The sequence below is a fragment of the Pleurodeles waltl genome, chromosome 5, assembly GCF_031143425.1.
Source record: "Pleurodeles waltl isolate 20211129_DDA chromosome 5, aPleWal1.hap1.20221129, whole genome shotgun sequence".
NCBI classification, from domain to species: Eukaryota; Metazoa; Chordata; class Amphibia; order Caudata; family Salamandridae; genus Pleurodeles; species Pleurodeles waltl.
The window spans coordinates 161,256,015-161,270,265 of NC_090444.1; positions in this window are offsets into that span (position 1 = coordinate 161,256,015).

Below are 14,251 nucleotides of genomic sequence, written 5' to 3' on the forward strand. Positions count from 1 at the left end.
AAAGTTACTTTAGTGCAGTGTAAAATGGCTGTGAAATAACGTGGACGTTATTTCACTCAGGCTGCAGTGGCAGGCCTGTGTAAGAATTGTCAGAGCTCCCTATGGGTGGCAAAAGAAATGCTGCAGCCCATAGGGATCTCCTGGAACCCCAATACCCTGGGTACCTCAGTACCATATACTAGGGAATTATAAGGGTGTTCCAGTAAGCCAATGTAAATTGGTAAAAATGGTCACTAGCCTGTTAGTGACAATTTGGAAAGAAATGAGAGAGCATAACCACTGAGGTTCTGATTAGCAGAGCCTCAGTGAGACAGTTAGTCACTACACAGGTAACACATTCAGGCACACTTATGAGCACTGGGGCCCTGGGTTACCAGGGTCCCAGTGACACATACAACTAAAACAACATATATACAGTGAAAAATGGGGGTAACATGCCAGGCAAGATGGTACTTTCCTACACAACCCCCCCCCCCAAACGAAGGACAATAAGACTAGCCATGACCTGATGAGTCTTCATTGTCTAAGTGGAAATATCTGGAGAGTCCATCTGCATTGGAGTGGCTACTCCCAGGTCTATGTTCCACTGTATAGTCCATTCCCTGTAGGGATATGGACCACCTCAACAATTTAGGATTTTCACCTTTCATTTGTTTTAGCCAAAGTAGAGGTTTGTGGTCTGTCTGAACAATGAAGTGAGTGCCAAACAGGTATGGCCTCAACTTCTTCAGAGCCCAGACCACAGCAAAGGCCTCCCTCTCAATGGCAGACCAACGCTTTTCTCTAGGGGTCAACCTCCTACTAATAAAAGCAACAGGTTGATCCTGGCCCTCAGAATTAAGTTGTGATAGGACTGCCCCTACTCCTAATTCAGATGCATCAGTTTGGACATAGAATTTTTTAGAGTAACAAGGGCTTTTCAGGACAGGTGCAGAGCACATGGCCTGCTTCAGCTCCTCAAAAGCTTTCTGACAGTTTGCTGTCCATAATACCTTTTTAGGCATTTTCTTGGATGTGAGGTCATTAAGAGGGGCTGCAATGGAGCCATAGTTCTTAATGAACCTCCTGTAATACCCAGTGAGGCCTAGGAAGGCTCTCACCTGAGTCTGAGTGGTAGGGGGAACCCAATCAATAATAGTTTGGATTTTCCCCTGAAGTGGTGCAATCTGTTCCCCACCAACAAGGTGTCCCAGATAAACCACCTTACCCTGCCCTATCTGGCACTTTGAAGCCTTGATAGTGAGGCCTGCCTTTTGCAGGGCCTCCAAAACTTTCCATAGGTGGACCAGGTGATCATCCCAGCTGGAGCTAAAGACAGCTATATCGTCCAAATATGCTGCACTGAAAGCTTCCAGCCCTTGCAGGACTGTGTTCACCAACCTCTGAAAAGTGTCAGGTGCATTTTTCAAACCAAAAGGCATTACAGTAAACTGGTAATGTCCTCCAATGGTAGAAAATGCAGTCTTAGGTTTAGCATCTTCTGATAATTTGATCTGCCAATACCCTGCAGTCAAATCAAAAGTGCTTAGATACTTGGCAGATGCCAGTGTATCTATAAGCTCATCTGCCCTGGGTATAGGGTGAGCATCAGTTTTGGTTACCAAGTTGAGACCTCTATAGTCTACACAAAACCTAATTTCCTTCTTTCCATCTTTAGAATTGGGTTTTGGTACCAGTACCACAGGAGAAGCCCATGGACTGTCAGAGTGCTCAACCACTCCTAGTTCCAACATTTTCTGAACTTCTTGCTTTATGCAGTCCCTGACATGGTCAGGCTGCCTATAGATCTTACTTTTGACAGGTAAACTGTCTCCAGTATCTATAGTGTGCTCACACCAAGAAGTGGTGCCTGGCACAGTAGAGAAGAGTTCTGAAAATTGTCCTAGGAGATTTATGCAATTATCTTTCTGCTCAGCAGTAAGACAATCAGCCAAAACTACACCTTCCACAAGAGCATCTTGTTCTGTGGAAGAGAAGAGATCAGGTAGAGGATCACTGTCTTCTTCCTGTCCCTCATCAGTTGCCATGAGCAGGGTGAGATCAGCCCTGTCATAGTAGGGTTTCAGGCGGTTGACATGGAGCACCCTAAGGGGACTCCTGGCAGTGCCTAAGTCAACCAAGTAGGTGACTTCACCCTTCTTTTCAACAATTGTGTGGGGTCCACTCCATTTATCTTGGAGTGCTCTTGGGGCCACAGGCTCCAAGACCCACACTTTCTGCCCTGGTTGGTACTGAACCAAAACAGCCTTCTGATCATGCCATTGCTTCTGGAGCTCTTGGCTGGCCTGAAGGTTTTTACTGGCCTTTTTCATGTACTCAGCCATCCTTGATCTGAGGCCAAGTACATAATCCACAATATCCTGCTTAGGAGCTTTTAAAGGTTGTTCCCAACCCTCCTTTACAAGTGTGAGTGGACCCCTAACAGGGTGTCCAAAAAGAAGTTCAAAGGGGCTGAAGCCCACTCCTTTCTGGGGTACCTCCCTGTAGGCAAAAAGGAGGCATGGTAGAAGGATATCCCATCTCCTGCGGAGTTTTTCAGGGAGTCCCATAATCATGCCTTTGAGAGTTTTATTAAATCTCTCCACCAGTCCATTTGTTTGTGGATGATAGGGTGTTGTGAACTTGTACGTTACACCACACTCCTTCCACATGGCCTTTAAGTATGCAGACATGAAATTGCTTCCTCTGTCTGATACTACTTCCTTTGGGAAGCCCACCCTGGAAAATATTCCCAGGAGGGCCTTTGCCACTGCAGGAGCTGTAGTGGTCCTTAAAGGAATTGCTTCAGGGTATCTTGTGGCATGGTCCACTACCACCAAGATAAACCTATTGCCTGAAGCAGTAGGAGGGTCAAGGGGGCCAACTATGTCAACCCCTACCCTTTCAAAGGGAACCCCAACCACAGGCAGTGGGATAAGGGGTGCCTTTGGAGTGCCACCTGTCTTGCCACTGGCTTGACAGGTTTCACAGGACTTACAAAATTCCTTTGTGTCCTCAGACATCCTAGGCCAATGAAACAATGGAACCAATCTGTCCCAAGTTTTCATTTGACCCAGGTGCCCAGCTAGGGGAATGTCATGTGCCAGTGTTAGGAGGAACTTTCTGTACTCCTGAGGAATCACTAATCTCCTGGCAGCTCCAGGTTTAGGATCCCTATGCTCAGTGTACAAGAGGTTGTCCTCCCAGTAAACTCTGTGAGAGTCACTGACATCCCCATTAGCCTGTTTGACAGCTTGCTGTCTGAGACCCTCTAATGTGGGACAGGTTTGCTGTGCCACACTCAGCTCCTCCCTGGCAGGCCCCCCTTCACCCAAAAGCTCAGCAGTGTCTGCTTCCAGCTCCTCTGGTGTAGGTTCTGCACAGGGAGGGAATTCTTCTTCCTCAGAAGTAGAATCCCCTGTAGAGGGAGGGATAGTAGGAAGTGGTTTGCTTCTACTAGCCCTAGCTTTAGGGAGCACTTGGTCCATTGTTCCAGGATCCAAGCTTCCCTGTCCTTTTTGCTTTTTGGCCTGAGCCCTTGTCAAAGCAAAAATATGCCCTGGGATGCCCAGCATTGCTGCATGGGCCTCCAACTCCACATCTGACCAAGCTGATGTCTCCAAATCATTCCCTAATAGACAGTCTACAGGTAAATCTGAAGCTACCACAACTTTCTTTGGACCAGTTACCCCCCCCCAGTTGAGATTTACAACAGCCATGGGGTGGCTTTGTGTTATGTTGTGAGCATCGGTTACTTGGTACTGGTGTCCAAGTATGTGTTGTTCAGGGTGCACCAGTTTCTCAATCACCATTGTGACACTGGCACCTGTGTCCCTGTAGGCCTGGACCTCAACACCATTTATTAGGGTTAGTTGCTTGTACTTCTCCAAGTTATGGGGGCAAGCAACCAAAGTGGCTAAATCAATAGCCCCTTCAGAGACTAAAGTAGCCTCTGTGGTCTCCCTAATCAGACCAACCCCAACTAAATTACCAAAAGTGAGCCCAGCTACTCCCTTGGATTGGCTATTAGTAGGTTTGCACCCACCACCACTGCTATTAGTAGGGACACTAGGTGTAGCAGTAGGGGTTGTAGTGGTAGGAGCTGTGGTGCCTTTCTTTGGACAACTGGGATCTGTTGTCCAATGGCCTTTTATTTTACATAAATAGCACCATGGTTTCTTTTCCTTGTTCTGATTAAAGGAGGATTTGGACCCACCACCCCACCAGAGTGTTTTTGTGGGCCTGATGAAGACTCATTTTTAGATTTGTCCCCACCCTTGTCAGAAGACTTACCATCCTTCTTTTTGTTGCCATCTTTGTCACCCCCTGTATGAACTTTTCTGTTCACTCTTGTTCTGACCCATTTGTCTGCCTTCTTTCCCAATTCTTGGGGAGAGGTCAGATCAGAGTCCACCAAGTACTGGTGCAACAAATCAGACACACAATTATTAAGAATATGCTCTCTCAGGATTAGGTTATACAGGCTGTCATAATCAGTAACTTTACTGCCATGTAACCACCCCTCCAAGGCCTTCACTGAATGGTCAATGAAATCAACCCAGTCTTGTGAAGACTCCTTTTTGGTCTCTCTGAACTTTATCCTGTACTTTTCAGTGGTTAAGCCATAACCATCCAGGAGAGCATTCTTAAGAACTTGGAAATTATTAGCATCATTTTCTTTCACAGTAAGGAGCCTATCCCTACCTTTTCCACTAAATGATAGCCATAGGATAGCAGCCCACTGCCTTTGAGGGACATCCTGTACAACACAGGCCCTCTCAAGTGCAGCAAACCACTTGTTAATGTCATCCCCCTCCTTATAAGGGGGAACTATCTTGTGCAGATTCCTGGAATCATGCTCTTTTGCAGGATGACTATGGGGAATACTGCTGCTGCCACCATGGGTATCTAAACCCAACTTCTGTCTTTCCTTCTCTAATTCAAAAGACTGTCTATCCAAATCCAGCTGTTGCTTTTTAAGCTTCAGTCTGGTTTGTTCCACCCTCAACTTATTGAGTTCCCTCTCTAACATTCTGTCATCAGGGTTGGTGGGAGGGACATTTCTAGAAACAGAGCTATGATGGGAATGAAGAGAAGGAGACCTGTCCCTTACAGAAGCCACCCTAACAGCTTGGTTTACAGAAACATTACTACCAGTATGGTGAGAATAAATGCTTTTGCTATGATGTGAGACAACACTATTTATTTGGTGTGGCTCATCATCATTACCATCTATGCTAGATTGTCTAGTAATGGGCAGGCTAGGAAGTTTCTTTCCTGAATCTTTTCCTGGGGGAGTCCCTGAATCAGATTGGGAACTATTAGGTACTTTTTCAACAGATGGGGCACCTATGGCCTTATCCTGTTCTCTAAGCATGTTAAGTAACAGTTCCAAGGAAGGATTTTTCCCTACACTCAAACCTCTCTCTATACAGAGACTCCTTGCTCTTTTCCAGCTAAGGTTGTCATATGCAAGTTTGGACAGATCAACACTTTGGCCTGTGCCAGACATTTTTTAGAGAGAGTTAAAGTGATAGAAAAAGAGAAAAAAGTTTTCAGAACTTTTTGGAAAGACAGAAAAAAACTTTTTAAACTTTTAAGAACTTTTTGAAAGTTTAGAAGTACTTTTCAGCACTTAGAAAAGAGTGAAAAGAGGAAATGCAAAACTTTTTGGCTATGTGTATATACACTGACCTTGTTTTGTATATTTTTCTCTTATGAAAAGTACAATGACAAGAGTGGTAAGTAGTCTCAAAGCACTTATCCCACCGCTGCACAACCAATGTAGGAGGCTGGACTGGCTTGTAGTGAGTACCAAGGGGTACTTGCACCTTGCACCAGGCCCAGTTATCCCTTATTAGTGTATAGGGTGTCTAGCAGCTTAGGCTGATAGATAATGGTAGCTTAGCAGAGCAGCTTAGGCTGAACTAGGAGACGTGTGAAGCTACTACAGTACCACCTAGTGTCATATGCACAATATCATAAGAAAACACAATACACAGTTATACTAAAAATAAAGGTACTTTATTTTTATGACAATATGCCAAAGTATCTTAGAGTGTACCCTCTGTGAGAGGATAGGAAATATACACAAGATATATATACACAATAGCAAAAATATGCAGTATAGTCTTAGAAAACAGTGCAAACAATGTATAGTTACAATAGGATGCAATGGGGAAACATAGGGATAGGGGCAACACAAACCATATACTCCAAAAGTGGAATGCGAACCACGAATGGACCCCAAACCTATGTGACCTTGTAGAGGGTCGCTGGGACTATTAGAAAATAGTGAGAGTTAGAAAAATAACCCTCCCCAAGACCCTGAAAAGTGAGTGCAAAGTGCACTAAAGTTCCCCTAAGGACAAAGAAGTCGTGTTAGAGGAATAATGCAGGAAAGACACAAACCAGCAATGCAACAACTGTGGATTTCCAATCTAGGGTACCTGTGGAACAAGGGGACCAAGTCCAAAAGTCACAAGCAAGTCGGAGATGGGCAGATGCCCAGGAAATGCCAGCTGCGGGTGCAAAGAAGCTTCTACTGGACAGAAGAAGCTGAGGTTTCTGCAGGAACGAAAAGGGCTAGAGACTTTTCCTTTGGTGGACAGATCCCTCTTGCCGTGGAGAGTCGTGCAGAAGTGTTTTCCCGCCGAAAGAACGCCAACAAGCCTTGCTAGCTGCAAATCGTGCGGTTAGCGTTTTTGGACGCTGCTGTGGCCCTGGAGGGACCAGGAGGTCGTAAATTGGACCAGCAGAGAGAGGGGACGTCGAGCAAGACAAGGAGCCCTCTCTGAAGCCGGTAGCACCCAGAGAAGTGCCAGAAATAGGCACTACAAGGATGCGTGAAACGGTGCTCGCCGAAGTTGCACAAAGGAGGCCCACGTCGCCGGAGACCAACTTAGAAAGTCGTGCAATGCAGGTTAGAGTGCCGTGGACCAAGGCTTGGCTGTGCACAAAGGATTTCCACAGGAAGTGCACAGGGGCTGGAGTAGCTACAAAAGTCACGGTTCCCAGCAATGCAGCCCAGCGAGGTGAGGCAAGGACTTACCTCCACCAAACTTGGACTGAAGAGTCACTGGACTGTGGGGGTCACTTGGACAGAGTCGCTGGATTCGAGGGACCTCGCTCGTCGTGCTGAGAGGAGACCCAAGGGACCGGTAATGTAGCTTTTTGGTGCCTGCGGTTGCAGGGGGAAGATTCCGTCGACCCACGGGAGATTTCTTCGGAGCTTCTGGTGCAGAGAGGAGGCAGGCTACCCCCACAGCATGCACAAGCAGGAAAACAGTCGAGAAGGCGGCAGGATCAGCGTTACAGAGTTGCAGTAGTCGTCTTTGCTACTATGTTGCAGGTTTGCAGGCTTCCAGCGCGGTCAGCAGTCGATTCCTTGGCAGAAGGTGAATAGAGAGATGCAGAGGAACTCGGATGAGCTCTTGCATTCGTTATCTAAAGTTTCCCCAGAGACAGAGACCCTAAATAGCCAGAAAAGAGGGTTTGGCTACCTAGGAGAGAGGATAGGCTACTAACACCTGAAGGAGCCTATCAGCAGGAGTCTCTGACGTCACCTGGTGGCACTGGCTACTCAGAGCAGTCCAGTGTGCCAGCAGCACCTCTGTTTCCAAGATGGCAGAGGTCTGGAGCACACTGGAGGAGCTCTGGACACCTCCCAGGGGAGGTGCAGGTCAGGGGAGTGGTCACTCCCCTTTCCTTTGTCCAGTTTCGTGCCAGAGCAGGGGCTAAGGGGTCCCTGAACCGGTGTAGACTGGCTTATGCAGAATTGGGCACCTCTGTGCCCAACAAAACATTTCCAGAGGCTGGGGGAGGCTACTCCTCCCCTGCCTTCACACCATTTTCCAAAGGGAGAGGGTGTCACACCCTCTCTCAGAGGAAGTTCTTTGTTCTGCCATCCTGGGCCAGGCCTGGCTGGACCCCAGGAGGGCAGCTGCCTGTCTGAGGGGTTGGCAGCAGCAGCAGCTGCAGTGAAACCCCAGGAAGGGCAGTTTGGCAGTACCAGGGTCTGTGCTACAGACCACTGGGATCATGGGATTGTGCCAACTATGCCAGGATGGCATAGAGGGGGCAATTCCATGATCATAGACATGTTACATGGCCATATTCGGAGTTACCATGGTGAAGCTACATATAGGTAGTGACCTATATGTAGTGCACGCGTGTAATGGTGTCCCCGCACTCACAAAGTTCAGGGAATTGGCTCTGAACAATGTGGGGGCACCTTGGCTAGTGCCAGGGTGCCCTCACACTAAGTAACTTTGCACCCAACCTTTACCAGGTATAGGTTAGACATATAGGTGACTTATAAGTTACTTTAGTGCAGTGTAAAATGGCTGTGAAATAACGTGGACGTTATTTCACTCAGGCTGCAGTGGCAGGCCTGTGTAAGAATTGTCAGACCTCCCTATGGGTGGCAAAAGAAATGCTGCAGCCCATAGGGATCTCCTGGAACCCCAATACCCTGGGTACCTCAGTACCATATACTAGGGAATTATAAGGGTGTTCCAGTAAGCCAATGTAAAGTGGTAAAAATGGTCACTAGCCTGTTAGTGACAATTTGGAAAGAAATGAGAGAGCATAACCACTGAGGTTCTGATTAGCAGAGCCTCAGTGAGACAGTTAGTCACTACACAGGTAACACATTCAGGCACACTTATGAGCACTGGGGCCCTGGGTTACCAGGGTCCCAGTGACACATACAACTAAAACAACATATATACAGTGAAAAATGGGGGTAACATGCCAGGCAAGATGGTACTTTCCTACAGTCGCTACCGCTAAGAAAAACTTCCCGCAAACCATTAACACATCTGTACTGAAAAGGAAGCTCCCACACCTCGTGTATGTAACTGTCACCCAATAGTTCATATCTACCCACCGGAATGTGCTTCAAACAAGAAGTAAATTGCAGAGTGGAGATAGGCAAATTAATAACCCCATGAATCAACCACTCAGCTGATGGAATCTCAGCCACCGTAAAAGGCAGTTTCTCCAACTTTTCAATATTTAACATAACATACGTCGCTTCCTTCTTAGCTATCAATTGTTGTTGACGAGTTAAATTAAAGGAGATAAAGATCTCTCTGGCACGAATGTGCTGCCATGGAACGCGACCCGCCTTCAAGGTCTGAAGAGTCCAACCCAGCTGCATGATAGATCGTGTCTGACTCTGCCCATGATATAAAGAAGACATGTCTGATTTTATAATGTCAATAGCAGAAGAGACAATGCTGTCAATCGTGTAAACATGGTCAGAAAGGGTATGCATGCCATTATCAACAACAGACAAAGTCTGAAGCAGATTTTCTCGATCAATCTGTCTTAACCGGGCTGCAGCCTCCTGCTGGGAGAGTTTCCAAAACTCATTATACACTTCGTAAAAGAACCTTTTTCTCCGGGGCACCTTGGGACCTGACAAGAAATCTTGTAAATCAGTACCATTAGACAGTAACTTGAGGTGTGACTTAACTGCACCCAGCGTGGAGTACTTCAACCATTGTTGACAAAGTTTCCCCACACTGTATGTAGTTATTATATCTGCATGTTCTGGTGAAATGTAACGAGGGTCTGCCCTACTAGTCCTGAACCCCCCAGAAGAGGTAACAAAACGTTGATGACACTGATTAGTGTCTACAGGCCACAATAACCACCCGCCCGGATATAACGATGAAGCGTTAAGCGTACCATTCAGGACCCAATGCGTAAATTCACTAAAAGTAGCATTCACATAGTGCTGCCAGTTATTTAATTTAGAAGGGACAGGTATTCTAGGCAAAGTCAATTCTCTAATCGACGCCAAGCCCAAACAACTAGTCTGTTGTACTGTGTCATTGAGGAAAATCATTTGCACAGGGATAATGCATGCTCGAAATAATGTATCTCTGCCTTGCATCTGCCAATTTTTCGTACCCCAAACACTTTTCAAGTCAACAGTCTTCAACCAGTATTCATATCCTTCGACCGAAAGTTTAGTTACAAACGAATTAGAATACAGTAATTTAGTATCGGTCAACAAAATTTGCTTATTAGAATACGGTGTCACTTTAAAATAGTAAGACTTAGCGTTTCGCTGATCATGCCCAGAAAAATATGCAAATTTATCATTATACGTTTTCGAACTCCCTTGTGGAGGAGTCGAGCAATGTTCCCATTGTACATAATGAAAGATGGACTTAGGGCTACTCGCTTTGTGAATAAAGTGGTGTCCATAATAGGTGTAGCAAAACATATCACCATGATTATCTTTAAATTGGTAAGCATCTTCATCGTCATAGACAGTATAATATTGCAAATCTTTTAGCATAGCATCTACTGTCTTCACATCCCAATCATCAGAAACAATGCCTGGAATAACAATATCATTCATTGATAACTTAAGAACATACGGTATTTGAATCAATTCAGTGGACCATATATTTCAAACATTACTTTATCCCACACAATTCCATCCGGAATTGGTATCGCAGAAATGTTCACATTGGATATGTCTCTTCGAACCATATGAGACGAAAAATGTGGTCTCAACACAGTCTCCACGTGCTCAATGTCTGATCGATCAGGAAGAAAATGACCATGTATTACCAGAAAAAAGGTAACCACAAATCCCAACCATAAAAAAATAGTCAGTACAGCCATAAAAAGCCACAAATAGTTCCAAGGAACAACAAAATATGTACGTTTAAGCCAACTTAGTAGCTTACGTGGACCTCGGATTGAAGACAGCGAAGACGAAGAGCTGGATACAGCCGCATCCGCGTCGTTGAAGCAGCCAGAGGCAGTTCTCGCAAAAGGTGCAACAGTGAACAAGGAAGCTGATGGAGGCTCTCTCCTAGGTACGCTATAAATCACATGTTCAGAAACATCAGTAGAACGTACAGCAACTTGAGAAAAAGAATCGATATCAATCGTCGACTGTGGAACAATCGCAAGATCATCTTCCACCCTCCCCAAGCTCGGAGAGGAAACATGGTCGGTGCTAATCACCTGCAGCGGGACTTCTTCCCCAGTAGTGAGAGGGATGCCGGAACTACTGGGTGTCCCTCTTGGTCTGCTGTGCAGAATCGGCCACATGTTGTAACTTGACATTATCAATGGAAACAAAACGATTTCCTTTGGCCCCTTGCAGCGGCGGCAAAATCACAGTTCTCGTGCCGCTCACCCCCAACACCGGGACAGGTGCTCGATAAGAAGGACCAAATTCTTTCTTTACTGAGATCTTTTCACACACTAGATCCCCAATCCTGGGTATCCAACCAGTAGGTGTTACTGGCTCATCCTTAATTCCAGAGGAGGCAGCACTTGCAGAAGAGTTATCTTCACGGAATTGTTGTAAATCCTGCAAAACAGTGACACAATCATTTATGTCAAAGGGCGTTTCTGCTGCCTCCACACCAGGACCATCTAGATCAGGAACATACATTCATGTTCCAAACAGGCACTCATATGAAGTACGACCCCCCAGTGACCTTCTAGGCAAGTTATTAAGTGCTCTCTGTACTCCATACAGGTGGGCTAGCCAACTACGACCCGTACCTATAACCCTAGCTGATAAGGATTGCTTTAAATCACGATTTAAACGCTCCACAACAGAATTTCCCTCGGGATGAAATGGAGACGAGAATTGGAGTTGGACCCCCAACGAAGCCATGGTGTCCCTGAATGCCTTAGAGGCAAAAGCAGGGCCCTGGTCCGAATGAAAAGCCGCAACTGCAAATGTATCGACAAAGATACGCAAATCTTTAATAACAGTCCGAGCGTCAGCCGAGCGCTGTGGCCAGACCCACACAAATCTGGAGCACGAATCTACTGCAACCAATATGTATTTGTATGCACTATCTGGTGTCAGTAGACCACAATGGTCCAAGTACACACACTGTAATGGTCTATTTGATATCAGAAGAGGAGTCTGCTGCGGGCGTCTAGCCGACGATACTTTAATTTGTTGACAGACGTCACAACAAAGGACATACTGCTTTGTCTCCTTATAGAGACCAGGCCACCAATAACGGGCCTGTAAAAGAGAAATCGTGGCAGCCACACCAGCATGCGCAGATGCCACCCCTTCATGCGCTGCAGAAATTAATCGAGGTCTCTCAATCTTATTCGGTAACTCACGTACACCAACGCCTGGAATATTAACAACAGCATTTAGTGCACTACTCAAGCAGTAACTATATTTAGAAGGGAATCCTTTAGGAAATGGCGTGCCATCAGCCGTAGCTTTTATGGCAGCCGAAATCTCTATGTCTGGTTTTGAACTCGAACGAGTTACCGCGGCTACAGTGGCGATAGCCACTGCCGACTTTGCAGCCTCATCAGCCAAAGTATTCCCAGCAACGTGTATTCCAACGCGCTGGTGTCCAAGTGTATGTACAACATGGACTTTAGGAAGCGTCTCTTTCAGACCCGCAACCTTACCCCACAACAATTTATGTTTAATGGTGTTGCCTTTAGAATCTCTGAACCCATTCATTTTCCAATAATGCAGATATTCATTGAAGGATTGCACACAGTCACAGACTAGCAAGGTCAATATCGCCGCCTCTGCATGCTCCAACGCTAACAAAAGAGCTTTGAGCTCAGCCAGCTGCGCCGTGCAATCTCCCAAGGTTTTAGTATAAGTATGTCGGGGGCAGAAGACTCCCCCCTCCATAGTCCCGCTCACCACCGCACAAGCAGCAGAATACTGTTGTTTAGTCCCAACCGCCGGTTGCGCAGAGCCATCGGTATACATGACCACTTCATATTGGTCAATAGGTAATGTGCCAGCAGGAACCGGGTACTCTATTTCATATTGAAGAAATTCTTGAGTCTGCAGCTTAGGGTCAAATATGTAATCCACATCAGTGGCCGTCAAAGACGTAGCCCATTGTATCCACCGCGGGTGTAAAGCTTTCGAATTAGGAACACTCGCTTTTGTAACAGCCTCCAAGGCCTGAATTGGGGAAACGACAATAATGCGTTGGCCCTGGGCTAGCGGTCTTTCTTTGATCACAGCCATCTGTCCTGCAGTGAGAATTTTCTCAGTCTGTGCAAAACGTTGTTCAGCAGCAGAATACAAGTGGGACTTGTATGCTATCGGGACTGTCTCCCCTTCATTAAAGGTGACATACGTAAATCCAACAGCCCCAGGAATCACCCTGATGACCAAATGAGTTTTATTGTCCCGTGTGTGTAAATGTTTAACCGCTAAGAGATCATTCTGCAGCTCTCGCAGTATGTGTGTATGCTCAATCGTCCAAAATCTACTTGAAAAATTCGGGCGAATCAGTTCATATAAGGGTTTTATACGTGTAGCATAATCAGGAATGTAAGTTCTGCCAAAATTCAGAAACCCCAACAATGACTGGAGCTTCCGAACCGTATTAGGAGGCTGCAGTAAAGCACATTTCTCCAAAAAATGTGGCGCCAGGCTCTTGCCCTCACTCGATAACTCATATCCCAGGAAAATAACACTGAGGAAGGCAATCTTCGATTTCTTAAAATTAAACTTATAACCAATATCAGCAAAACCCACAACAATGCGCGATACGCGACTGAGATGTTGTAGAATCTCATCGTCCGTCAAATAAATGTCATCAACATATGATAACGCCTCAGGGTCCAACTCGTGCAGAAGTTCAGTCACACGAGCCGAGAACAGTCCTGGGCTATTCTTATACCCCTGAGGTAAACGACAAAACTTTTTCTGAGAGCCAAACGCACTGAAACTGGTATAGTCCCGACTTTCGGGTGCTATATTCTGGCAGAAAAATCCATTCGAGATATCCAAGGTTGTTTTGTATTTTTTACGCACTATATTATTCATAAGCGCAGCGCTATGTGAATTCTGTATTGCATATGTGCGTGTATGACTATTCAAATGTCTGTAATCCACCACTATCCTATAGGAATGGTCCAGTTTAGCAACCGGAAATAAGGGATTATTCATCGGCGAGACACAAGGCTCAATCACACCTTGGTACTCCAATTGTGTAAGAATTTTCCGAACCGATGCCCTTGCTTCAAATTTAATAGGATATTGCGGCTGTGGCTGAGGTTCTCCTTTAATGGGAATGACATGATAAGGTGATTGTTTATCCCACCCCACATTATTTCTATATAGGGCGGGGGCTTGTGCTAGAGCCCATGATTTACCATATGACTCCGCTAGTTCTCTCGGAACAAGTGGTGAAAAGGAAGGCGCAATAACCTCCTCCCCAACTGGACAGTCGCGAACAAAGTCAGGTGGCCAATCTTGTTCGGCCAACAGGACATCATA